Source organism: Micropterus salmoides, unplaced genomic scaffold (assembly GCF_014851395.1).
Source record: "Micropterus salmoides isolate LMB-PRFRI ecotype aquatic unplaced genomic scaffold, ASM1485139v1 Ms_hic_scaffold_6, whole genome shotgun sequence".
Lineage (NCBI taxonomy): Eukaryota > Metazoa > Chordata > Actinopteri > Centrarchiformes > Centrarchidae > Micropterus > Micropterus salmoides.
The window spans coordinates 6,747,838-6,775,254 of NW_024044348.1; the positions used below are offsets into that span (position 1 = coordinate 6,747,838).

The window sequence follows — 27,417 nt, forward strand, 5'->3', positions numbered from 1 at the left end:
ATTCAGTTTGTGACCGGGCTTCACCTCAGCAGCGGCTCCCACTTGGAGCGTTTTGGCCGCAGCTTCACCTCAGCTCGCCGGTGGCACTGAAGGTCCCTGAAGCATCTGGCGCAGGCAGCGCAAAAGCCCCTCTCAACACTGAGCGAATTAGCAATGCCACAAGATTCAGAAGAGCAGTGACAAGCATTAAATCGATATTAACTTTGTATTAAACATGGGCCCCTCCCTCTTCCCCAAATGGACTGGAGCCATATTAGTGCACAAAGTGTTCTGTATGAACTCTGGCTGCACCTGTTCCCTCTTACTTGGCCATGGGAGTTCAACTTCTTAGTTTCACCCCAGGCTCTTCCCCCCCCCCCCATCTGCTTCACCCCACAGCGAATTCTTTCAGTTGGGCTTTTGTCATTTTTGATCTCATCTCCACCCCCCGTGTTTACAACTCACCAAATCAAATCATTAAGAACATGTATTTCACATTTTCATTAACTGTCCAAACCGTCACACGCAAGTTCCATTTTTAAACTGCAGAAAAGTTTTTCAGAGCAGAAGTGCTCTTTCTGGTCCCGACTGGGACACTTGCCTCCCCTTTTTACTGTTCATTTATTAGCAGTTGTCAGTATGGATGTCGAGTGGTGTCCTAATCCTCTTAAAGCGCATGTTGGTACAGTTTGCATATCATTTTCTCATCTTGGAGAAAGGCCACAACCCTCTCTATTCACAGGGATTCCCTGTTCTCTTTCACTGCAGCCACAGCCAACAGCATTAGCATAATCTGACAACCAATACCATTGTCCATGACCTTGTATGCAAAGTTAATTGCTCATTAATACCAGACAAAATAGAGGGGTGCAGAGGAAGCACAGTAGTCCTCTAAATCCTTGTTTTAGACAGGAGAGACAGGCAGGTGGAACATTCACCCCTGGCTCATTAAACTCTACCTGAAATGATTAGAAGTTTTCCAAATCTAAGTATTTTAATCCTGCTTGTCAGACAAAAGCATCTGGTGCTCCAGAAGAACTCAGAATCAGGTAGTTGTTATTTAACCAACCTCTCTAGTTTTAACAGTCTGGCAGTGATATTGCATTGTATAAAGTCCATGCACACACACACAAAGACTCCCACACACGCCCTCAAAAGTATATACAATTTGTCACGGTGGCTCAGCATTAATCAATTGCAAATGTATCTCTCTGCAAGTTTAATCTCATCTCTACATTAGTTTCACGGATGCGGGGCGATATTCAAGAGGAGGCTCCAGTCCAACCCCCCCCCCCAAGCACCTGGCAGTCTTTTCGGGTAGCGTCATGTAAACACTCGCTGCTTTAACGGGTGCCCTGTCTGAGGACCCAAGCGTCACTGCGCAGCACGGAAAAGAAGGCCAGGCTGTGTGGTTGTCAACACCGGTTTAGCTTAGGAGTCCCGTGGTGACATTAGTGGTGACTCTCCTGGTCTGGCCGACCTGCAGCAGTTGTTTGATATAGATATAGCCGCAAATATCTGATTATTATGGAGTGAACAGGCAATAGGAAAGGGTTCAGAAGGCCGCCACATGCAGCTGCCTAATACGGTCTTTGTGCTCTTAAGAGCTGCACAGCCGGCATAGGCAAGACTGAGATAGATGAAAAATGCAATGAAATGCTTGTTTGCAGGACTTTTTTCACCTAAGCGATCATGAAATGAGGAAATACTGCTTGTTTTTGTCATGCACAGTGAAGTCGTATGAGTGCACAAAAAGGAGCCATTAAAAGTATTTTTCACATTTCCAAAAAAAATTGCTATTATTGGCGACTCTGGCCTATAGGTTTGTTGTTTAGTGGGGCTGGAGGCTTGAAGAAGAGAGTGTGTGTGTGTGTGTGTGTGTGTGTGTGTGTGTGTGTGTGTGTGTGTGTGTGTGAGGGGTAGCTGTGCAGGGCAGTTGAAGAAGAAGGTATGAATGGGGAAAGAAGGGGCTTGGGTGGAGGAGGGGATGCTTGACGGACTTCACTGCCTGTTGGCCCTGCAGCATTGATGTCGTGTTGGCCATATAATCGGATTGCTAGTGGGTGAAAGTGAGCCTGGGTGCTTATGTCAGTTTGCGTCTCGTCAAGCTGAATAATACGCATGGCCAGGGAGTGAAGCGGACGCTTGCCATTGAGGGTTCTCAGTACTTGTGGCTAAGCATTTCTAAAAGAGAGAAAAAGCCTCATTGGATTCATATATAATTCTCACTCAAGCGTTTTGATGCATTTGCATAACAGGAGGAAACCAGTGATCTTTTCAGTGCTGCTGCTGCTCCTGCTGCACAAGAGTGTGTTTGCATGTGCCACTGTGCGCGTGTGCGTGTGTGTGTGTGTGTGTATTTGAAAAGGCCCTAGCTGAGCCCTGCATAAACAAGGCTGGACACGGTTCTTGCACTTGGCCTCTCATGATTAATCGAAGAACAACAACAAAACGACGGAACATTTAGCTTTTTCCACTTATCTTCTTTCATGTTGAGAGAAAAAAAAAAAAAAAAAAACAGAGGTGGGAACAAAAGTTCAGAGTTTATGTTTTCATGAATGAACATGACCAAAGAAAACACTGCTGACCTTCAGGTTCTGTGGATTTCATTGGAAAAGTTTCACAGAGACTTGAATATGGGAGTCTTTTCTGATGTTGTATGTCAAACCAGCGTCCTTCAGCTAAGGCTACTGTTAAATTTGACCTGCCTGGACTTTATAAATGCATTTTAACATACTCCAAAACTGATTTAAATATTTAGATGACTCCACAATCTGAATTCCTTTTTTAGGCATTCATAGTGTGTTGTTTTAGCCCACAAACATGTCAAAGCTACAGTGCAGAAAGAAACTATTATGATAACACATATTATTGACACTTGCCTCCCCTTTTTGTCTCTGTCCTCTAGCCCATTTAATTTTAAATTAAACAGAGGCAGTGATATTAAAGTGCTGAAATCCAGCTTCAATTTAAGGGTATTAAGATCAAATTATCAGGACTATTACTGCCTGCCTCAATTTAAGAACAATACTGGATAATTGCAGGATAATTATTCCAACTAATGTTTCACTTAAGAGTTTGAAAAACAACAAGCAGGTGAATATGGCTGCTGTACAGACCTAACAGAGTGTCATAAGGGAACATTCGGTACCTAGTGTCTGTGGTTCTTCACAGTCACCGACACCAAATATCAAATGGCTTTATTTAATATTATATTAACTTGTTCAATGACTTTTTGACCGTTGAAATTGCGGGATTGTGTACTAAATGGACACAAGTGCTACTCTGTTCTTATGTTGATGTAAACTGAAATAATTTGTAACATTATTACCAATCATCATTGACAGGAAATGTATGAAAACCAATTTTCGTGAATTGTGTAATTTATCAAGCAAAAAACATTCTCTGGTTTCAGCCTCTCAAATGTAAGGATTTGTTGTTCCGCTTTGTGTTTTCAGTAGAAATTGAACATCTTTGAGTTTTAGACTATTGGTTGGACAAAACAAGCAATTTGAAAATATCACATTAAGTTCTGGGAGCTTTTGATGGCCAGAACCAGTTAAACCAAAAAAATGAATCAGATGGATGTGGATAGAGAATAAAAAAGCAAATCATTCCAGCCTTAGCTGAAAGCTAACATGTTAACATCATAATCATACTTTATTCCATACTCAATGCAGTGCAGAATACGGTCAAAACTAAGAAAATGTGTAACTGTCCTAATACTTCTTGACTGCACTGTATATTGTTATCTGGTATGTAGTCTATATAGGCTGTGCAACAATCCAGACATACAAAATTAAACATTTGAAGATATTTTAAACGTCATTGATAAAGCCTTGACAGCAGCTACATGGTTTGAACCATTAGCGTGGGTCTCGGCGTGAGGTGGCAGTTTGCTGGCCGCTAGCAGCAGAAGTTGATGGGGACACAGCAGTTCCCTTCAACCCGGATGTGGACCATGAGCCGGCCCATTTACCCTGTTGAAACTCTGTGAGGCATAATGACCATCAGTGTGGTCGGGGTCTTTGGTCACACAGACAGCAGTAATGTGGTCTGACTGACTTTCCACACAGAAGACCCCCTCAGGTTGGACTCCTGGAGTCCTGCATCTCAAAGTCACCTCAGCCATTTAGAGCCCCTGGCATGTGTTGCGTTTCAGTCCCAGTGTGGCCTGTAATTGATCCCATCATTGCATTATGGGGGATATTATAGGCCCTAGGTGAGGTGACATCTGTTCCACCAGGTCTTTGATTCCCCCCTTCAGCCTGTCAGTTCTCCAAACCATCACTCTTCCATTCCTTTCACATCTTCTGCAGTCCATTTCCCCCTATTCTTTTTCTTCATGCCTCCTTCTCTCCACAGGTTTAGTAGCCATGTTGAGCCCAGAGCAGTCTCAGCTTAATGAGCGAGAAATGACAGTTTATCCAGATCAGACAGTGAGACACGCAGGAGTACGTTCATGTTTTTTACCTCCAGCTTTCAGCTGACTGAACAAAGAGACACTAGGATTGCAATTGCCCTTTCATAATGAACTCATGACCAGGATGTGGGGTTAAGCCAGTCCACCAGCAACATGAAAGAGCAAAGCATTTAGAAACTTTGTAGAAGACTGCTGATGTCTATAAATCTTGCTCTGAATCTTTAGCAACTTTTCCATTCTCTGTCACTCAAAGCTGCATTAGGGTCTATCTCAGAATACTTTGTATATTATCTTAAGCTGGAGAGTCTTCCTAGAGACCTCTTGTACAAAAGCCGAATGGAGCGGGCAGGGGGAAGGGTCACCTATTGCAGAGTGACCTCTGCTCTGCAGGGCCAAATGATAAGACACTTAAGGTCAAGGAGAGCACAATGCCCTGAGAGAGAGTCCACTCCAAAGACAACACGCCGCAAAGCAGGAATTTGAAACTTTCACTTGCCTTCAGATAATCACATTCACAAGTAAAGCTTCTAGAAAAGAAGTCATCCTTTCATTGGTAAAATATGAGGCGGGTTAAAGCTCAACCTGCTCTTACAACTTTCCTTCTGTTTAGGGAATACAGAAGATGTAAAAACGTATAGAGTGACCTATTGTTTGCCCTGCCACACACGCAGACAGAGTTTTTAGTTCCAGTTTTTTCATTTTCACAGTTTTCACAGGACAGTGTGATTCCAGCTATTATCCACAGCTACGGTTCTCCTTGAATGTTTTCTCATCGTATTGCCTTTGCATCTAGGGTTCGGTGTATTCTTTTCTCTGAAGCAGATACAGCGGGACAAGCAGAGACTAATCGATCAAGGGAAAAGCAAATCTCACTGTCACAGTCTGGGAGTCCAACCCTGTTAGCTTTACGATGTGTGTCCAACCAGAGCAGCCTTGCCAGATCTCAGACAATCTCCAAAATCCCAGTAGATGGATGGGAAATTATAGCTACCATTTGTTGTGAGAGACGGACACATAGTTTTACTCATGCATCTCCCTTGAAGTAAATCCGAAGCCATCATTCATGCAATCTGAGGAACTGAAGTTCCTGCATGTTTGCTATAAAAATTACATTATTTGAAATTACTGTAATATGGGATGTTTGAGTGTGAGGAATGGTCCGTGAAAGGAGGCTAGGATGAGATGATAAACAGGCAATCACGGTACAATGAAAAATCTACAGAATAATGACACATATGTTCCAATTTCACACCACTCATTGAACTGGGACAATATTTCAAGGATTAGAGGTAACAGGTCATGATAGGCTGTCTCTCCTGAGTCAGGGATCATGGCTGCATTCACATGCAAAAAGACACACCCACTTTGAAGTTAATGTTTTTACTCCTCTTTCATGTGAAAATTTATTTTATATATAACAGCACAAACTGTTGTTCCCAATCAGCCCTTTCCCTACTAAAATTCACAAGTTTGCAACAATAATGGCATAGTTGATGCGCAAAAAACTAATTAATAAAAGAACTATCAATTCATTCGTTATTGCAACATCTGACAAAGAACAGAATGACGAGTGCATGAGAGCAAGAGACAGTTGGCAAGGGTTGCCATTTGAGAAACCGCCATTCAGTCCCCCCAAGGTCCTTCATACTCAGAGGAGATGACAAAGAACACCAGTTAATTAGCAAGAAGTAGCATCTCAAGAAGGACTGAAGAAAACCTCCATTCACTCTCTCTGCTCACCACTCGCTTATGAGAAAGACTGAAGGGTTAGGATGAGGGGGGTGAGCAGAGAGCAGGCTAAGCTCAGACTGAGAGACCGGCTGCCTGCATGGGGCTGCCTTGCTTGATTTAATTTGGACAGTCACTCTTAATTTGCAAGGTCATTGTATCTAACAGGAGTTTCTATTGAGGCCAGCAAACAAGTGAAGGCCTTGGAGTGCAAGTCAACGATGTCCCCCTTCTGTCTGCTGGATGAGATGCGACCACAGAGAATTAAAGAGGATGAGAAGAGAAGAATAAAGCAGAGAGGGGGATTTGGAGTTTTTAATTAAGGCACTTCTCAGTTTCTAAGCAGACTAATTTAGCCATAGTTCCTCACAAGTGTATGAAACTATTGGAACAGAGGTGAGGGAGAGGGCTGGAGGATAGCCTATATTAGATGTATTGTTGAAGAAGATTTTGAAGTTTCTGAATGTGTCATTAAAAATAAAAAAAAACAGAAAATGCAACTCATTAGTTGATCTATTTTCCCCTCCCCACTGAAAATATTTACTATTTAGAAAATTCACTATTATACCGTGCAGTGTTTAATTAAAAAATTTACAGAAGTAGGTAAACAGGATGATGTTTGTGGTACAGTGGGTGCAGATTAGGAAATCATGTTAAAAACCTGAGTAATTACCATCGGACCAGGAGCAGAAGGGCAACAGCTTGCATATAAATCTCTGATAGAGGGAACCTGGTTGGTTTAAATGCTGTTTTTGTTTCACTTGTTTAAATGGAGGCCTGATCAGAGCAAAGAACTCCCCGAGGTCTGCAGGCTGAGGTCCAGACAAAGATAGGCCTGCCTATGCTAAGGTCCCGGAGGACTGAGGAATATGCAAAGCCCTGCACCTCCACACCGAGGCTGAATTTGAATGGCTTAAACCAGGCTGCACCATAAGGAGGCAACATTCAGCTCCTCTTGCCACTTGGCTTTACATATAAAGGTTAGAAAATGTAAATGTATGACAGTGACTGGGAAGTCAGGGGTTTAAGAATGGAAATGTGTGTTTGTATAGTGTCACTGTTGGGAAAGGGAAAGACCAATTAACAGTCAAACATAATGAAATGAATAACTGTAAAACTTTATTTTAAATTTCCCTCACAAATAACCCTGACAGACAGAAGAGTAAAAAAAAAAAAAAAAGGAATGATAGAGTCGAGTTCATTGGCTGTGACAGGCAGTGTCAATCAAACTGCTGTGTGGAAAGCCTCACCGCCCAGGTCTTTGAGGGCATATTGACTCTCTGTTCATCTTCATTGCACAGTTCTACACTGTTGAGATTACATGGGAGCTGAGCTTGATTGAAAATATCCATTTGGCTTTTTTCTCTACAGAACACATCAAACAATAGTAACTTTCTATTGCCTGTCATTTCTTTTTCTCAATTATCCCTGAAAGCTGTTTTGTTTTTTGATTAGCTATAGCGGTGAAAGTTATAGAATTATACACCATTATAAGTAGCAAAACTGCATTAAACATTTTTAGGTGAGTAAATTCGAAAAAGTGAATATATATGTATTTAAAAAGTATTTGGGCATCAGAAAAAAGAAAATAAAATCATAATTAAACATCATTGTGTGAAATGCTTCTCTCAGAACAGCCCACCCTGACCAGAAAAAACTAAAAACTTTTCCACAACAATTGACAATCAACCTATTTTGTCGTTTAGGTATAAGGACGTGTTGTTCAAATGTTAGGAAAATTTAAAAAAAACAACATAGGTACAAAGGATTGAATGCCCTTAGTTGAGTAAATTGAAGGCTGTCCACGGAAATTGACATCATCAGCCGTTTCAGCAAATCCCCATAAACAGTAGGGGAGAGCGGGGTGGTTTGAGCCAGTGGGGAAGTTTAGACACCCCTTGTTTCTCAGCAACCATAGACAAAATTGGTCATGTGACCATACATTTTTGAAGAGTCATCCATTTTACTCACCCTGTGATGGAGAGAGGCCCACAGAATATGAGATAAGACCATTTAAGATTAAAAAATCTTTTTTTTTATGTTGAAGGAGTCCTGATTCTTGTGTCTGAACAATTACAAACAAGTTTGAGAAAATCTTACGCATGTGTTAGTGCTTTAGGAAGTTACAATAGGAGGCTATACTGTTTGCGTGACATTATCTTTAAACTGCTGGATGACACAATTTTGTTAAAATGGCAGGGATGGGGTAATTTGAGCCAAAAGATCTGGGGGAAGTTGAACCAGATATTTGACTTTAATTTTAAATTGCATTCTTATGCATCACTGAAATGATGTGACATTATGTATTTTAGACCAGAAACCATCATGTCATGCCTCTATAAATGGATGACAGACAGGCTTCAACTCCTATTGTGGGTTTGGACAGAGCAGTGGGAGAGGTACAATAATGGGAAGTCAGTTCTTCAGGTGGCACAGGACATGACAATCATCAGGATGACTTTAAAGCCATACATTGATATGAAACAACTAGGAGACGTAGCTGCAATGTTTCACTGTCTAAGTGCAATTGAATGTTGTGACCTGGCAAGTTGAGCCAAGAGTTAACTTTTTTTTGGAAAGCCATATTTTGAAAACAGTTTATTTTAGATCCAAATTGATTGTTCCCAGGGATGCACCACGTCCTAAAATATATGTACATGTTTTAGGTGGAGACATTACGGTCATGTGCTCACTTTAAAGACACCTCAAGTAAAAACTGGCTCAACTAACCCCGCTCTCCCCTATACACTTACTTTCAAGTGACAAAGCCCTCTACCAACCATAAGAATTATGACTCTTTTCTGCCAGGGGCAAATCAGGAAGTTGTGTGAGATTGTTATAGGTTGAAGTAGGAGATCATTGTTCATTTCCTGCTTCCTACCAACAGTTAGTATTGGTTTCTGTTAACTATGACCTCAGCTGTTCTTAACCATAATTATGTGACCATGACATTTTAACCCCAACCATGATTTTTACTTAAACCTTACATTAAACATACTGTTGTCAGATCATTAAACTTAACTTATTTTTCTGATACTGACTTTTAATTTTGTTGTTTTGAAAGGCACAGAGACAAACCATGTCATGTCAACAGTGGTGTATTAAAAGTATCAAGAGTTCCATAAAAAGGTTCTGATATTTACTCCCGACAATAGCAGTATTTTATGAGCTTATACCATGCAAGTAGAAAGTCTGCAAAGTACCTACCAAACAATCACGTAAGGGTTCAATATTATCTGCTGAAAGGAAAAGTAGACAGTCTCCCAAAATGGAAAGCAAAGCACCACTGTGTTCCTACACTACTCGGTAACTTAGTAAGCGTATTTAGTAACTTCCAACCTCGGATCAGTTAGAATGAATTGGTCAGCTCATCCTGTTGTGTCAAAGGTGTCAAATGGATCCTGCAGCCAGGAAACTGCTGACAGGAGCCACAACTGTGCTAACTAGGCCTCTTTAGAGATGCAGGCTAATGGTTAGCTGCCAGGATAACATTGCCATTTCAGCATCTGTCTCTTTCATGTGTCGACAGAAAGGAAGACCACTGACAGAGGGCAACACTCCTGTTTCCTGCCACTGCTTAACTTGATCAGTTGTCAAACTTTAAAAAGGGGTTTAATGAGTGCACTGTCTATTAGATGTGATTATTTCTTGTTATGTGTGATTATATATATCTGCTCCCTGTAACTAACACAAGAGCAATATGAAAAGAGGAAGCCAACAAAATAATATATTTGAGATTATTGATACTGATGCCCTTCCTGTAAAGTAACAAAGTATTTAAGAGAAACCTATATGATATGATTTAGATATGTCATGAATATCCAAATAGCAGCGTAGAGTCAATATGGAAATGTTGACAGGCCATTTTCTGAGTCATGAACATTTGTAAGCATGAAAAGGTTGAGAGAAAAGCAAAGACTTTTTAGAGAAGCGTGGAGACTTTTTTTTGGGAGGGAGGAGGGATTGAGGGGTTATGCTCAAATCCCCAGAAAATTCCTAGGGAGAGAGGAGGGGGTGGATCTGCCAGAGTAGGAGGATGAAGGGGAGTTGGAGGGTGATGTATGGAAGCGTAAGAGTAAGAGTTTATTCACTGGTGTCTGAGGGAGCCTTTCAGAGCCACTGAGTGAGTGTCTATAGCGGGGCAATCAACCATAGGACTAGGAGGCTTTATCTCTAAAATACAACCACCCCTCCACCACCCCGCTCAACCCTCCAAACACACATACACACACACACACTTTCTCTCTCTCTCTCTCACACACACACACACACACACACACACACACTCACTCTGGTACCTGTGAGAGCCTCTCATGTGCGGCTAAGGGTGCCATTGAGGGAGACAGGAGGGAGAATGGGCTATGAGGGACAAACAATCCTGAGGAGTCTATCATTCTGTGCGGTGTTGTCTTAAGGCCTGAATAGAGCCAGTGTGACCTGCCCACCACCACCACCACCTCCTCCTCCACTCTTCTCCATCTACTCCTCCTATCTGCTGCCAACCACTCCACCACCCGGCATCCAAAACTGTCCTGCCAATAACTGCCTTATCAACATCATTTTCACAAACAAGTGACTATCCCTTCCACTCAGGGTTCTCATTTTTATGCACAACTATTAAACTTATATATCTTCAACTGGGTATGTCCTCATCAAACTGTTTTGGCCTCGATCTCAAGAGTCAGTTAATATACAGTCTTAGACAATCCTATTTGAAAACGTTTGTAGCTTCTTAAATGTGGCACACCATATTGTTCACAAGCTACTTCATCCAAATACTGAAAATCCTGGTTCAAAACCATTACAACAGTTTCAAGTATGATATGGATGAAAGACTGATGCAAAAGACACTCCTAAAATGGACAGAGAATATGTATCGCTCTGTTGGAGTTGTTGGAACTACAGAAACACTTTTCTGTAGAAAAGAGATTTTCTTTTACCTCGTAAAGAATCTTTGGCAGAGCAAACAGCTTCTTTCAGTCTGCCATGCAGTTACACACGGAGTCAACATTAATTGATGGCAAATGATAACATTATTGACAGCAGTAGAATGGCTTCATACTGAAACATTCACTCTGTCTCACCTCCATATACTTACTCTACAAAATGTACAATAGTGTACGAATGCAATGATAGACAAAAGAATGAGCTACAGTTTTGTACAAACAAGAAATGGAGCTGTTGCCCCATTGTCCACAATTAGCTTTCTCTCTATTTTTTAACTATCCTTGAGCAGCTCTTCCTTTGAATTTTAGAATTAAACTAAATCCACTACTAACTAATACTTAGTTTTCAGTATCAACTGGAGAGGTTTCATTTTCAAAATCACTGAATCAAAATTATATTAACCCCATTCAATATACAGCTTTGTGCACATTACCTGCACATCTCAGAAATGGTCACCCATACTCAAATACATGATAATTCAAAAGACTTGCACTCAGTCTATGCTATGACTTACATATACAATACATAATCATCAACAATATATACAGTTAAATGTTCAATAGAAGCACCTTTTCCCAGTCATCAAACCACTGTTACAAAGCAACCATGTTCAAGACTATAAAGTTGCTAACATGGAGAGACAGACTGATTTTAGGCTACTTATTTCCAGACAGTGACTAGTGTTAATAATTTGCTACTGCTGGAAATAAAAGGAGTATTTATGACTTATAAATGGAATCCAAATATTCACTTTAATTCATATCTGCAAATGATCATCTTGCCATGATGAAAAGGGTCATGGTCAGGACTTCCAGATACGTCTTACAGGTCTTTTTTCCTTGGTTATACGCTGCACCAGCAAAAAACAGAATTCACAATTACAACCAACTGTGAGCACACAACTCCTCTTAAATTTAATCTTTTATGTATGTTCTATTATATTATTACTATTATTGTTATGTCTTATAGATATATGTATTGTTTTTTTATCCTTAACCTTTCCTCTCCTATACTCCTTATGTTAGTCTGTCCACATTTGCTAGGGTTTAGGTCAGAGCTGTGAGGTTGTTTTCCTCTTTTTTTGTTTCTCTCCTCTCCTGGAATGTTCATTCAAGGCTGAGAGGATCTGTGTTCCCCAAAACATAGAAACCTAGACTGTGTAACGACCGAAGCTGCCCTAGGTGGCAGGTCTCTGGACCAGCTATGTGTGTGTGTTTTAGTACTTCTGTTTATTCTCTTTTGTTAAATAAATTCTTCAAACACAACGGTTGGTTTTAACTCAATTCTTTGCTCAACCCCTCACCAGGAATATAATTTCCACAACACTGTGCATTGTCAAAGCCCGTTGTCTTTTTTCATCTAGTATCCAATTATGTTTGCATTGGAATAATAATCTGCAGGTCAGGATTTACATCCAGAGCCAATGTTCAGGGCCATTACAGGAAGTAGTGTCAGCTTTATGTAGCGAGGTGAAAAGTCATGATGTCGAGTTTGGTGGGTGGGTGGTTGGTGGGTGGGCGTTTAATACATCCGACCTTTAAGTTTGGAGCCTAAAGTTACCCATCACAGATCTGCAATGAACATTTGTTTTTTGTTTTTACCGTAAAAAAGTAAGGATATTTCCCTGATCTTGACCAGCTGGCTTTAGTTGCCTAAATTCAACCAGACCTTAAATGTAAAGGTGGCATATCAAAAAACAGTTCTTTTCGGAGTAGTCATGCAAATCATTTTGGAAGGCACTGACGGAAAAAACTATTTTGTCCTTCAATTATGGAGACTTGTTGGTGTCAATCCAGTCTCCTCAAGGAAACAGATGGGAGGCTGCATTTTTTTACGCAGCTCTACTTGTTGGTCTAAAACAGCCTTAGAAGCCTAAAAATGATTTGGCCCTTATTGGTTTAAACGCACTAGGGGTGACCCCCAATAGTGGAAGATTTGATGGGCGGTGCCTGATTCGACTGTCAATCTGTCGAAGCGCCGCTGCGAAACGAGGATCATACCATTTTGGCGATATGGGGGTGTTGAACGTCTGATTTTACATAGAACTACCAGTTTTCTACCAATAAGTTAATATACAGCCCATTTCCATATAAATTTCAACATATAATGCTGTAAAACAATTATGTTAAAATCTTTTTATAAAAGGTTTTTAGAGTGCGTGAATAAATCCTAGATTGTAACCCTAACCCTTAATTGGTTGGGTGCACATGTGTAGGTGTAGCATGTATGTGTGTAGTGGCAGAAGAGGAACACTTGCTGAAGAGACGGAGCCCCAGCTTCACTGGTGTTGTGCAGGGTTGTTTGCACCTCGTGGGACGTTTGGATCATTTATCACCATTGATGAACCACACAAAGAATAATATATAGTTTTTAAACCCTGCACAAGACCGGTGAATGGCAGGCGAGCAGAGAGAAAATGATCAACAATAAGCCTCAGCTTAGCTGCAAATGTACAGTGATAGTTACACTGACTAATAGATGGAGACTGCAGCTCTGCAGCTTCTCAAGATTAAAGCAGAGCTGCCGTGTGTAACACCTCCCCCTGCCTCCCGCAATCGCCACGCACAAATACACACATTTCGACTGTCAGTCGACTATATCAAGACTTGACAATTCTGATTCAACTAGGTAAATCCTTAGTCAGGGACAGCTGTAAAATGCACCCATCTAATTTCCATTGGACAGTGACTCCTTCATCGTGCTTCACTGTGGAAAAGGCAGGAGGACCATGTCTTATTCAAACATATGGTCCTCTGATTACCTCTGCCTGATCTGTCTGCTGCATCTGTTGCCAAGCGCACTACACAGACAGACACTGTGACCAACACCATTGTGTAGATGTGTGTGTTAGTAAAAATGACACTAGAAGAGAAGTCGAGGGGGGCACCCAGGGTTGGGTGCAGGGGCACGGGGAGGGAACAGGGCTGGTGGCTGCTGGGGTAATGTGGGGAGCATGAGGGCACCAGAAGGGCGTAAAGAGAAAGGCAGAGAATACAGTCATTACCCACCCAGGGCTATTCCTCTCTGGCCCATTAGCTGCTGGCGGCCGTGACCAATTGGGTTTTGTCGCTCTTAGCAGGGTCATCCAGTGGTGGTCTGGGCCTTTTCTATAATGGACGCTCACTCAGCCGTCCTCACACAAAACCTTTAAGAGGGAAAGAAATTCGCTCCCTGACTCTCTCTCCTCTCCCTCTTAGTTTAAAAAGACCCAGTCAGGCAAGAAAGAGAAAGAGTGAAAAGTGATCATGAAAAGAGATTTGTTGCGATGTGAAGCGAGCAGGGAAGTGATCGTTTAGCCACACGTGGGGTGAAGGAACTCCATGGCGGTGGGTCTTGTTAACCCTCTTGACTGGTATGCCAGAAACCAAATCAAATTGTTCCGTGCCTGTCTGAGGACATGGTTCCTTGTGGGAAAAGCTCACAACTTCACAACTGGCGGCGTGTGTAATTTTCAAAGTGGAAATGAGGAATTTGAATAGCAGCCATAGCAGATTATCCAATGTGTATGAACACTGATCCTTGAACTCAGATGGTTAAAAACAGAACCGCTGAAACAGTAAAGATGTGACCCTGCACTTCTAGTTTGATTCCACGTGGTGGCTCAACAGAGGTGACAAAAGGCTGGAGGTTAAACTTTAAATAAGCGGAGAAGTATTCATTTCATTTATCTCATTCCTTACATGTGGATTTACATTACCAAATCATTATCTTGAATAAATCATATTCACTGCCTATGTGAAAATCTCTAACATTTAGTTCATCAAAAGAATTTAATGTTCCTCTAGCAGCTGAAAGATTCTCATCTTCATTGTCTGGGCTAAAAAAAAAAACAACAAAAAACTACCAGATAAGATCAAGACGACAATATTGTCAAAACCTGTCTGTCTTTGTTCCTGAAAAGTTCGAAGATTTTAGAGATCTGTGGTTTCCATGCGGGGATTTGTACTGTTACAACACAAATAATTTTGTGCACATAAATGCGTATTACATGTAGTATGAGTTGTGTATGCATGTCTGTGTGTGGGTGTGTTTTTTTGTCCAGTCCAAAGCTGAATAAAAGGCCAGTTAGCCACCTAGCGGGCTACTAATTCTCCATGTCAAATACAATGGCTGCAATTATATGGTAATCAGTGTTGGTGGCTCATACCTTTCTGCTGCTTTCTGTGAGTGTGTGTCTGGCCAAGCTGCTCCTCAGGGAGACGGTTAGTCACGGCTTATTATTGACCCATTAGACACCCGTCCCACTGCCAGAAAGAAACCCGTCGGCTCACAGGCCGCGCTGCATTCACTAAACAATAACGAGAGGGAGAGTGAAAATGAAGTTAATCATTTTGTTATCTACAAACAAAATGAATGAACTCACCTATGTCAAATTGTGATTCAGATTGTTATCATTAAAAAGGAGCATATACGTGGTTTTGCATGTTTTACATCATAGCTAACCACTTTACAAACAGTGTTGCTGTGTTTGAGACAGTTGGATGTATTTAACCGTTTGTTATGAGATTTCAAATCAATATGCATATACGTTACCACTCAATGATAACATAACTTTGACAAATTTTAACACAGACTTCACTACGATGGAGTGTGCAACTCAAGCAAGTTTTAAGAGTATGCTAATTTAAAGAATTGAATGAAAACCTGGAAATGTTGAAAAAGACATCTAAAAAAATATAAAACTGTGTAGCATAGTTGGTATTTAATAGCTGTAATTTGCAAAGACACTGTGCATTAACAGTTGCTAGATTTTATTTCATTGCCTAAAACATACTTCTTTGTTCCCGTTTACACTTGAGGAAGAACTGTTCACAAGTTAAAAATCATGCACATGTTCATAACATGATGCAAGTTTGTGAAGATATTCTCTCTAAAAACATGTCTTCTTTGTTGCTTCTTCTCTTCATCATATAAAAATCGACAAATGTGTTTTGATATAATCTGAGATCTGTCAACTCTGAAGGTTGCCCTCTGCTCCCCTCTGCCCCCCCTACCCCACAACACACCCACACAGACCCCTCTGCCACCTCCTCTCCAGTCTCCACCCCTGCAAAGCAAAGCTCTCTTTGTTAACCTAATGTGCTTTTACCAGTTGCTTTCTGCCAGCGAGACATCTGCTGTGTGCAACCAGTCAATATTGTGAGGACAGTTCAAAGCGGCCAGTTCATTATCTGTGTCAGCTTAACAACCCAAAGGTAGCGGTCTAAGGGACACAAGAAGGAGGAGGAGGAGGAGAAGGGGGAGGAGGAGAGGAGGGGGACACAATGTGTGAGGACACAATGGACTCCTCATTAACCAGTGATTTATCATGATAGGATGCCCAGTTCAACCTTTGCCCCCCCCCCCGCCGCGCGCACACACACACACACACACACACACACCTCTAGAAAAGGATGCTATTGTTGGAAAAAGTAGTGAGGACTGTGAAAGTGGAGCTGAAAGTGAAATTATATGATAGTTAAAAAGTCAAATGAAATATAAACGTGAAATGAAATCATCCACAGCTGAAGTGTGTCCTTTTTGAGAGTGTATGAGAATAAAGGCAGACGAGCACCAACACACTTAAACTTCTGTGCTTTTCAGTTTTTTTAATAGTGAAACTTATAAAAAAAGAAACTGGTAGCTTCTTTTACATGGTTGTTGTCACTTTTGCCGCTTTGATTTCATTGTGCTTCTCTCAGATGAACATTTAACTATGAAAGCAGCTTTTGACTTCTCTGACTGCAGATTTCTCCCCCTTTTATTTTTTATCTATTCTCCAATTTGTGATAAAAAAGCCAGCGGCCTAAAATGTCAACTTTATTAAACATTGCACACAATCTAATTCACACCGTAAAAATTAGCCTTGCAATAGACACACCCTCCTATCCTTGAGTCAGGCTTTATGAAAGTCAAATCTCTCGGTCATGATGATATCATACATGTCAGAAAGCCTCTAAAGATGCTCCATCCATGCATATGCAGGGGGATCATAGTCCATCCTCAGCCTCTCTGCCCTCACAGAGGCGGAGCCTTCTCTAGCACATAAAGGCAGTATAATGAGCGTTTAATGTATGGCTTCTCAAAATGTAGAGAAAAGGGAATATTCAACGTGGCCCATGTGGTGGTTTTGTAAAGCTGCGGCCCTGAGGAACACACCCCTTTTCACTTTCTCCTTTTCCATCCTTTCCATGCAAACCCCCCTCCTCTCCAACCCCCTCCCTTTCTGAATCCATTTGCTTAAATCAATCTCACAGGAGGCGGTCGTGGATAATGTACCAGCCAGGGTTTGTAAACCGTTTTGTTAACAATACATTTTGAAAAGAAAGGAAAAGAGGAGGAGAGGAGAGAGATAAAGCGAGAGAGAGAGTGAGAGAAGGAGAGAGGGAGAAATGGGCAGAAGGGTGCTCAAAGAGGAACAGTTGGGTGGGTGTGGTGTGCAGCGCTGTTTTGGACAGGCCCTGTCGACTGGTGACACCCCTGTCCCATCTCCTCCTCCCTTAGCTAAAGCCTGCATCCGCCCAATTCGGTCCAGTCCTCGCTTTAGTCACACCACCTGCCTTCACCATTCTTCACCACACACCCACCAGTCCTCTGACAGGACGAACAGACGGCATAAACCCCTGTAACTCAGCCTAAATGCCCCTCTCACAAACACACGCTACACAAGTATACATACACACTGACAGGGCTAGTATTTTCTTTATAGGATTATAGTGATCAATAATGAGCAATGAGAGATCATTACGGTCAATTTCTCAATCATGTCAACACTCAGGGAGACACACTGAACAGGTTCATGTAGGAATCATACCCAGCATACCCGAGTTTCCATTTATAAAACTTGCAACTGTATCTATACTGCCAAGAGATTTTACAGCTATAGATTAAATTAAAGCTAATAACCATGACACCACATCAGAATAGATTAGCTTTTAAAGTTCCTCTGCATCCCGATGTGGAACTTTCCAAATACCCTTTTTTTTTTAATCTTTAAAATGCCAACACGTGAAATTCAGATCAGTAACAAAAAAACGATCTGCTAGTAGTTAGGTTGAGGATGATCTTTCCATCATGTCTCAGCCAAATCCAAACCAACTTTGCAAACTAACTGGCAAACCGGAGAGAAAACATTACACACAAATTCCAGAGTTATGTGTGTCGTACCAGCTATGTACTCTTGGCTCCTGAGCAGCAGTGCTACAGTCTTTGGTACCTTGGTGATGGTAATGTGGTGGATGCTGCTGAGGCTGTTGAGTATACTTTTTGTTCACTTCTCACAACAGTTCACTCCAACTTCAATTACTGCATGGACCGAAAATGCTAACATTTAACTAAAAAAATAATTCATGATCACTGAATAATCCGACATTTGTCTGTTCAGGCTGCATAAGTAAGGGTTCAGCTCCTCCTGTACAAGTTAGTAGTGACACATCCTATCAGCAGGGACCTGTTCCTCCATGTTCTATATGCTAAGCTACTTTGCCTATCAAAGCCCCTTTTAGCCTGAGGAAGCCTGGGCCAGTTTGACATCATACTCCCATGGGGCCCTCTCAGATCTCCACCAAAGCACCCATTACTGGATCATAAGCTCCAGAATCAGGCAACACTGGACAGGAATCCCCAGTAGAGTCCTGTGGATCGGGGCTGATTTGCAACATAAGCCCCCCTGTGATTGCCCATTAGCCCCTGTCCCCACTGACAGCGGCTAGCAGGGTAGCATGTGTAGATATAACTAGCTACACTGTGCATTGCCCTTAAAGGTTTGGTGCCATTACTTCCCCTAATTGGCTGTGAGGGGTATTAGGAGAGGTTGTAGCTTCAGGGAATTGATAGTGACATCTGATCTGATGTCCACTTAAAATGAAGACAATGTTGAGTCATATCGTGCTGACAGAAGAGTATCCTCCTGAGATGTGGCTTAGGATCTGATTGACAGGTTATTATAATACAAGTCACTACAAGGGTCCACACCACAGCTGAAATTTTCACTGTACTGCAGTTTTACATTTGATTTGATGTTCATTCTGACCAATTAAAAAGTGAGCCAGGGCCTGTAAACAAATTTGGAATGATTCAAAATGAACCTACTTATTTGACAGCATTTCTGGTAACCTGTCATCCTGTCACAATAGAGACATCTGCAAAAAACTTTAAAAAAAATACTTTGCACATTGTGTATGGTCCAAATTTTTCCCCTTTGTGTGAATGTTAGCAAACCATACCAAATTTCACACTATAGGTATACTTTCTCTCTCTTATAAGTACTTAGAGTAAACACGCAATGTGGACACATTAGGGAAGGAAGTAGGGAAGGAAGTAGGGAAGAAATGTGATCACTGACCTGCTGGGTGTACTTTATTTTACAGTATTCATGTTACAACTGTACATGTAAACTCATCTGATTTTCTGTGTGAACAGGAACCTTTTTTGTTGATGCTTTTGGTCTGAGACAAGTTGGCCATCACAGACCCTTCATTATTGTCAATCAGATATCCATGCTTCTTGTGTTTCATGTTTAGTTTTACCCCCCCCCAAAAAAAGTCACTAAAAATAAGTGAGTGAGAATGGTCTTTTTTCCCTTAGTCCTGCAATAACTCACCATAACTGTTATGTTCTTGTATGTTTTAAATGCTTCTCACTATTGATTTTATGTTATGACTGGCACTATTTGCGCAGCAACAAGATTTATCCGTTCAAAACTTTGTAGATCCACCACACCCACAATCAGTCAGAACAGAGCTACGCATGAGCCAAGCTGTATGTGGTCTGCTGATCAGAGCGCGCAGACACCGAGTGTGGTCCATCAACAGCTCTTCCTAATCAACCCTGGAGACCCCGGCCTTTTAGCCGCCAGCCCTCAACGTGTCTCGCTGTGTTTACACACACTGATTAGTTTGGTAAGTGTACAGAATGTCCCAAGGACGGAGATCTCTGAATCAATGTGCCCCTTAGTCCCATCCTTTATCTTCCCATCCCTCTGTCACAAAAGCTAGAGATCCTCTTGGAACTGGCGAGAGAAATTAGGGGATCAGAGTCGGCCAACTCCTGAGCAAACAGACTGAGCTAATGGGCCAGCCGCTTTCTCCTCCCCTCAAATTATTAGTGGAGCGAGGGAATGCAGCCAGTCCAGTCATGATAATGCTAAACTCACTAATCCTTTACACACACACATACTGGCATCGCACTTGCCTTGATACACACACGGCTACTGGGTGATCACTCCACCACCCAGGCAGTGGGAGAGGATGAGAGAGAGCACAAGAGCAAAGGAATGAGACTGAAAGTGAACACATGGGTTCCCAGGGGCCTGGAAAATGTATTAGGTTTGTGAGATGTGAAAAAATGACAAAGGAGGAGAGCACCCAGGACATGGTCCAGAGCTTGAAACTGACATATTTTTACTGATATGTCAATTTAACACGATTGCCCTCAAGTGAAACAGTTTTCGAACTGTGAACAGCGTGTCGGGTTTCCTTTATTGGTTCTTTTTTGTGGTTGCCTTTCTACTGCACCTGTTCTTTGAGATGTTCTTTTTGAGATCTGAAAGTTTGTTGTCAGGATGTGCTACTTCCAAAAATACTTCCTTCAATTTCACAAAAAAAAAAAAAAAAAGATCTTAGAATGAATCGAAAAAGTATTGGACTCTATTGGGGGAACCTGACACACATGGGAACACACAGGTAACCCAATACAAACTCACTGAAATGTTTCTCTTCTCAATCAACACATCACTGTGGAAGCCTGTCTCCACTGGGTTTAGGCTGGCAACAGCTGGCTAAAGCAGAATATGTTAATGCCAGTTTTTGGGAGGAGTACTTTGGGCTTATGAGGGATTAGTGCTTGTTGGCCAGCCTTGGCTCCCTGCTGAGCGAGCACGTTAATACAGGTGTTAGTAAACTGGCATTAGACTCCAGCTAATTAGCTTCCATTCACCAAGTGATTGTCCAGCCAGCTCTGCCATTTGTAGTGGTGTTTGCTCATCAGCAGGGAGGTCTCTGTGCTGTGGTGGGTCCGTTATGATCCGACATGATCTCCCTTCTTCCTTCTTTCACTCTCCCTTTAGGTCACTGGACAGCATGGCCCATCCAAGAGACAAACTCAGTTGGTTTTATAAAAACGCAGAAGCCAAGACAGAGGAGAGCCAGCAGCTTCACATTGAGAAGGTGTCGATCATAAAGCATTTCCTGCCATCCAAAATAGTCTTATATCTGATTGTCATTTGACAATAAAAGGATAATTCTTGTTTATTACAAGTTGAATATTATGTGTGGTATTGATTATTCCTATGATAACCATGTACTTGCTATGTAATTGTAGACAGCTCTGCAATAAAGTCCAACAGGGCAAGAAACACAACCAATTAGAAGATCAACAGGTTGAAGACAAGCCAACAGCTTAGTCATATTATCTAAACCACTTTATTTGGAGGCAAAGCTGAAAGTGAGCACATCTGAAATGCCAGTAATAATCTGTCATTACACAAGAAAACTGTGTGTGTGCACTATTACACCAAGTACAGTAAAACCAGGAATCAGAAAGTTGATCTGTAAACTGGGATGTGAACTGGATGTTTATAATGGAACATTTGGTTAATAATTTTACCATTTGCCTTTGTTTTCTTTGCCAAATAAGTTTGACTAACCTGGAGGTTTGTTTGAAACCTGTATGATTGGCTCACTCAAAAAAATTCTTTACAGGTCTGATCTCTTTGTAGCAAAATTGCCACATTCATAAATCTCAGCAAAAAAAAACTATGAAAATAAGATTTAAGGTGTAATAAATAATGTAGAGGTTACAATGCTAATAAAATAATCAAATTGTTGAATTGTTCAAATGCAATTGACAAAACTCGACAATCCAATAAAAACCTTAATAGCTAATTACAATATATACAAATTATAGAGTTGGAAAACAGAAATTTGTAAAATGATGGACACAATATCATCGCGATTCCACCAAAAGTTGATATACAATAATATTTAATTACTGCCAAGCCCTCTGTTTAACCAAACTCTTTACCAGATGGTGCCTGAGATGAACACTAAAAAGAGACACATCACAGTTGCTACCCAATCTCAGCTTTTGTAATGTAGCAAACTCACCACCTGCACACATCTCCAGCTGAAACTATGGGGGAGGCTTGAGCTATACTATCGGGCTGTCGCCTCTCGAGGCACAAGCCGTATTACAACACAGGTTGGTTTGGGGCTAACGGGTTAGCACGCTAACTTCATTAGATGTCCCTGCAACACAGTATGTAGATGTCCTTGACATGACGTTAGAACAGTTACTTCTTCACATACTGTTGTTAGTTTATTTGTTTAATGTTTTAAACCAAAAGTCTGGCCAAATCTTACATATTGTATTTTTCAAGTGTGGGTATAGAACAAATGATATTTGAAGCCGTTTTTCTAGAATCCTGGCAAGTCATCACGGACAGCAAATTTCTACAAATTTGCTGTCCAGATTCAAAAGCCTACAAGGTCAGAAAATGTTACTAACAACAAGTATATCCAGCAATAAAAAGAAGGAGAGAAAAAAAAAGTGGTAGGCATTAAGTCATGGCAACAATTACATACCGTATGTACTGACGGAAAAAGTTCTAAACCCATACACATAAAAAGCACCACAACTGCAGTTATTATGAGGCTTTCTGCATTTTGTATTCCAGAGAAGTTGCTGCTCTAATTTGATTTCTGAAAAACAGTACAAATGTGGTTGGTCTGTATTCCATGACTATTATGCCAATGCTGTTTATTACTATAAGTGCTCCATGTTTGCATTTGTGATTGACAAAATGATTCACAGATTATGAATGTAGGTGGTAGTCAGGAATTGAAAGATGGGTATTACATGCCCTTCACTGTTGCTGGATGTGGGAAAGAGACTAAAGGTTAGTTGGTTGACATTCCCGAAGCCATTCTGCTGGGGATGACGGCAGTTCAAAAGGAGTCATTAAGCTTCACCCGTCCTGCCACAAAGGGGAGATTTAAGACAGCAAATAGATCTGATAGTGAAAACTCAAAGCCAAACACAAATATCCACTAAGAGGCTTTGGTGTATTATGCTATTATTATTCTCCATTCAAGATCGTACAGCTTTAACTGTTTCAAGTTTAATTTTCTCCTGGGAAAGTCTCATCATAACGACCTGTTCTTTTCATGTTACTCATGACAAAAACCATAAGCTAAATGAATAACAACCAATCATACATGTTGACATTTCATTAGGACTTGGAGGTCCTAAACTCTGCGCTAAAATCATACTTGATTGAGATCAAAGAACATATTGAATAACTATATTTCTGAAATAAATCTAATATTGAAAATAGGCTAATAAAACCTGGCTAATGTTAGCATAACTTTCAACAACAGAGTAAAAAGAATCTCCTGTGAACTAGTCTGACTTTAACAAAGCCATTCTGATGAAAAGGACTCACTGGCGAATACACATCCATTCAGACAAGGGTATGTAGATGAGCAGTAAAACAACAGCTACACTACAGGTTCATGAGGAAACAACTTTCTGTAGATGTGAGACTTGGACATATTTGGGGGGAAAAAAGATAGATTTGTTTTCAGAGTTGCTGATCAAATTATATGATTGAGTGTGTCTGTAATATATTTCAGCAGATTCTTACAAGTCTGACATTTATTTGTAACAAAACGAACAAAAAAAAAGTTTGGTATGATGGTCTGCAGTTTGTCTAAAATGCCTAAGACTATCTTGTAGCGCTATGCAGAATTGTCACCAATATCCTTTTCTAGTTTCTTTGTTTGAGTCTAACATATGGTGGACAACTCTTATGTAAATGGTTTGGAAGCTCATTTTGCTGAGCTTTTCTGCTTGATTACCAGAATCTAACTGGTTATGCAGCCGTTCTTTCACCAGCGTTGTCACTCTTTACAGCCCAGGTTATTTGTTGCCGTTTTGTGAATGTTTGTATTTACACTCTCTTTAGGCTTGCCTCTCATACGGCGTTAGAGCAAGAAATATAAAGGTGCAGTCAGGCGAAGTGGCAGCAGTTTTGTTTCCAATTCAGGTAACTTGCACTTGATGTTAGACTCAATAGATGTGTAGCATTATAAAAAGCCTCCTCATTGACCAACTGTTGTTTTCTCTGCTTCCTTTCGTCTCTCTTCCTGTTTTCCATAGGTCACAAACAATCACAAGCACTCATGCTACCAAGCTTCTTTACATACTAATGACAGACAATTTTGACTGTGATTTGGATTGTGCAGTATGGCAGACCTACACTCTTTGGATTGTTTAAATGGACATTCACCGAAATGTTATTGGTTATATGGCAAAGTTTAATCAGCTATGTGCAATGTAACACAATTGAAGCTCAGATCTTAATGCAGGTTAAGGACCATTACAAGTCGGATATACTATAAAACTGATGTGAACTTGGGTGGCAGATGTGCACATGGTTCTGTTTTTATACGCTGGGTGTCTACATATGCTGCAGTGTTCACACATTTGTTGGCATGGACCATTGCAGGTAGTGTAATTTGGGCTTTTGACTGGTTTCAGGATTTCTAAAAACCCAGAACCTTTTTCAATTTACCTCAGAATGATGAAGACGACTTCCATCAGACTTTCTTCCAGCGCTGGCACAGTGCAAACATGTTGTCCTGACACAGGCACTGCAAAACTACTTTGATGCAAGTACACGTAGCTCTCCCCTTTCCATTCTTGACATATTCTGCAGTCCGTATACTTGGTATGAAGGCTTAGATTCTTCCTACAAAAAAAAAAAAAATAAAAAAGGGAGTCTGTGGGAGTCTCCACAAGAAAATAATCCTTTAAAAACATGTCACCTCACAAACATCCGTCACATCCATGCCTTTTTATTGCCTTAATTTCAAGCTAGGCTTTATTATAAATGTGTACACAAATGTAAGAGTTATTGACATAATAGAATGAAATAGGGAGAGACTGACAAGCAGCAGATTGGCCAGATGTGCAAGTGTAGTCTTATCTCTACCTGCTGAGAGCTGCCAGGTCCCCCAGACTCTTTTTAGGACCACTTATTGAAAAACAGTGATAATCTGTTTACTCCTTTAATGAGCTCATTGTTCCTCAGAGGAGGAAAAGCAGGTCTCATTGCTACTTAGCTGCGGCTCTTTGAGCAGGAAAGCTCCTCTGAGCACCACTGATACTCTGTTTCGCCTCAAACATATTGTGAAGGTCTGAGCCACAAGTCTGAGCCTGTAACAAAGCCAAGCCTGGGGAAGACTGTGAGCTTCTGTCCTACAGTGGAGTTACTTTATTGTACCCCTTTTTTCACACAGCTGATCCAAGGATCTGGCAGCTGCTATGGCATTTTTAAACACCTCAAACTTCTGATTTTTCCTTTCTCCTGCAGTTCCTTTAAATTAAGAAAAATGCTTCCACACAGAATGACGATTGATTGATAGATTTAGGCAGTTGTTTTTGTTTACATTTATAAAAACAAAACAAAAAAAAGGTATCCAGACTTGGCTTTTGTTGTATATAATTGCATAACAAAAAGTACATTTGACTATAAACAATATAAAAATAATAATAATCAGTGCTAATCTACTTCAATTAACAAAATTACAATTTGCAACAGGACCACTCTAGTTTACCTAGTTGTCTTTTTTTAAATGCTTATTCAGAGCAACACTGGGTATTTCCTAATAACAACAAATGTTCTAAAATGGGTTCCTTAACAACCTGTAAAGATTTTAAATGATCATCCTCATGTATATTCTGTATCTGCTTGTTCCGACTCTTCATTGAAGCTAACACACAAACACATTAAATGCAACACACCACATTACACACTAACTGCAACTCTAATGCTAAAAAATAGTGAATGTGTTTTTACCAAGCTAAAAACATAAAAGTTGAAGATATTAATCTTAAAACTTTCACAATGCTTTTTCACTGATAAAACAAGCTGACTTTAACCACACTGAAATATTCATGAATCTGTTGTCATTTGGACGATAAAACACATTGGAGATTAACTACCATTGAAATATATGACAATAAATGGATATCTGAGCAGAAGGTCACAGGAAAGCAAAAGGCATCATCTTGACTATTGTTGACACCAGCTGCATCAGCAGACACAGCAACAAATAATGGCAACAGTCGGCTCTAATAATGAAGGCTTTTCCCATAACACACACATATCATAGGTACCACTGAACCCTGCATCTTGATCAGACAGTGCCTCTCTAATTGAGCTAATCCCCACTTCAGGATCAGTACTGTCCCCTGAGGTCTGACCCTCCACCCTGCCTGTCTTCTGCTCTCACTGTCTCAGCTCTCAGCTTAAACCTCCCGTCCCCTCTGTGGCTCATGTGGACTGTAAAGCTGTTTATTGGGAGACAATGGGCAGCAGATTGTTCTGTCAGGCTCCATTAATTTCCATCATTAGCATCACACTCCAGAGTCTGAACCGGGTATCCTAAGCCTTAAGATGTGTTTGTGTACAGAGTGTGTGTGTGTGTGTGTGTTACGCCCTTCTGTTTGTCCATCTATGATAATCAGTGATGTATGCATTTGTGCTTCTTTCTCATTTATACCTGATTTAAAGTTATTTTCTCTATCCCATTTAGTAATTTTTACAGAATTTCAGAATCTGTCATGGAAATAAATAAATTTAATGCAATATCAAAAATCACCAAAATAGCTACCTTAACCAGATCAGTTGCGACATCATCTCATAAAATGTGGTAATTTTTGCGAAATGCCAGAGGCCGCAATCAAATGTAATCAAATAACTCTTGAACTGTCAGAGGTCACAAGAGCTACCGGAAAACTTTTATAGTCAGATTACATGTCCTACAGAGGAAATCTAAAATTTTAAAGTTTGTGTAAAGATGTTTAAAATCAGAGTTTGTGCCCAACTGCAGAGTTTGGAGATGCCAACCCAGTTCAGACATTTGAACGTCATCTTTGTGACTACATGCTACACGTTTTTATTATTCAGTTTAGTTTCATGTAAAAGCTGCTTAACATTTGCATTTTGAATTGAAAACTAAGATACAAAGGCAACAAAAATAGTGAAACTTGGAAGCAGCTGTAAGCACATTAAAGTAGTAATTAAGGAGTTTTGCAGTGTCATAATTTGTTTTAATTTAAATTTAGATACATACAATATTATGAATGTGACACTTGAACTGTTTATCGTTACACACCTGAGATGGTTTCTGGACCCATTCTCGTCAAAGTAAAAAGTCTGTTTTTACTGTGACTAAAAGAAATTAAGATACTGTATTGTTGAGATTAAACTAAACATCCCAACTTTGATTCAGCATTGAGTCAAGGAACCAGGTTGGAGTTTTTATTGTTTGCACGTTTAAGCCACAACAAAGTTA

At 40.6% G+C, this 27,417-nt stretch overlaps 1 protein-coding gene across 3 annotated transcripts in view; it reads right to left on the bottom strand.

Annotated features, from left to right (window-relative positions):
• Nucleotides 1-27,417, bottom strand: part of dbx1a (developing brain homeobox 1a) — a 41,338-nt gene that overhangs the window by 7,247 nt on the left and 6,674 nt on the right. Inside the window, exons 2-3 of one of the 3 annotated variants that reach the window (XM_038702111.1) lie at nt 24,630-24,806; nt 15,225-15,365 (exon numbers count right to left, since the gene is read on the bottom strand). The gene's annotated coding sequence lies outside the window, so the exon portion shown is untranslated. The remainder of the gene's footprint in view (nt 1-15,224; nt 15,366-24,629; nt 24,807-27,417) is intronic. The other 2 variants (XM_038702113.1, XM_038702112.1) reach the window with 2 other exon arrangements.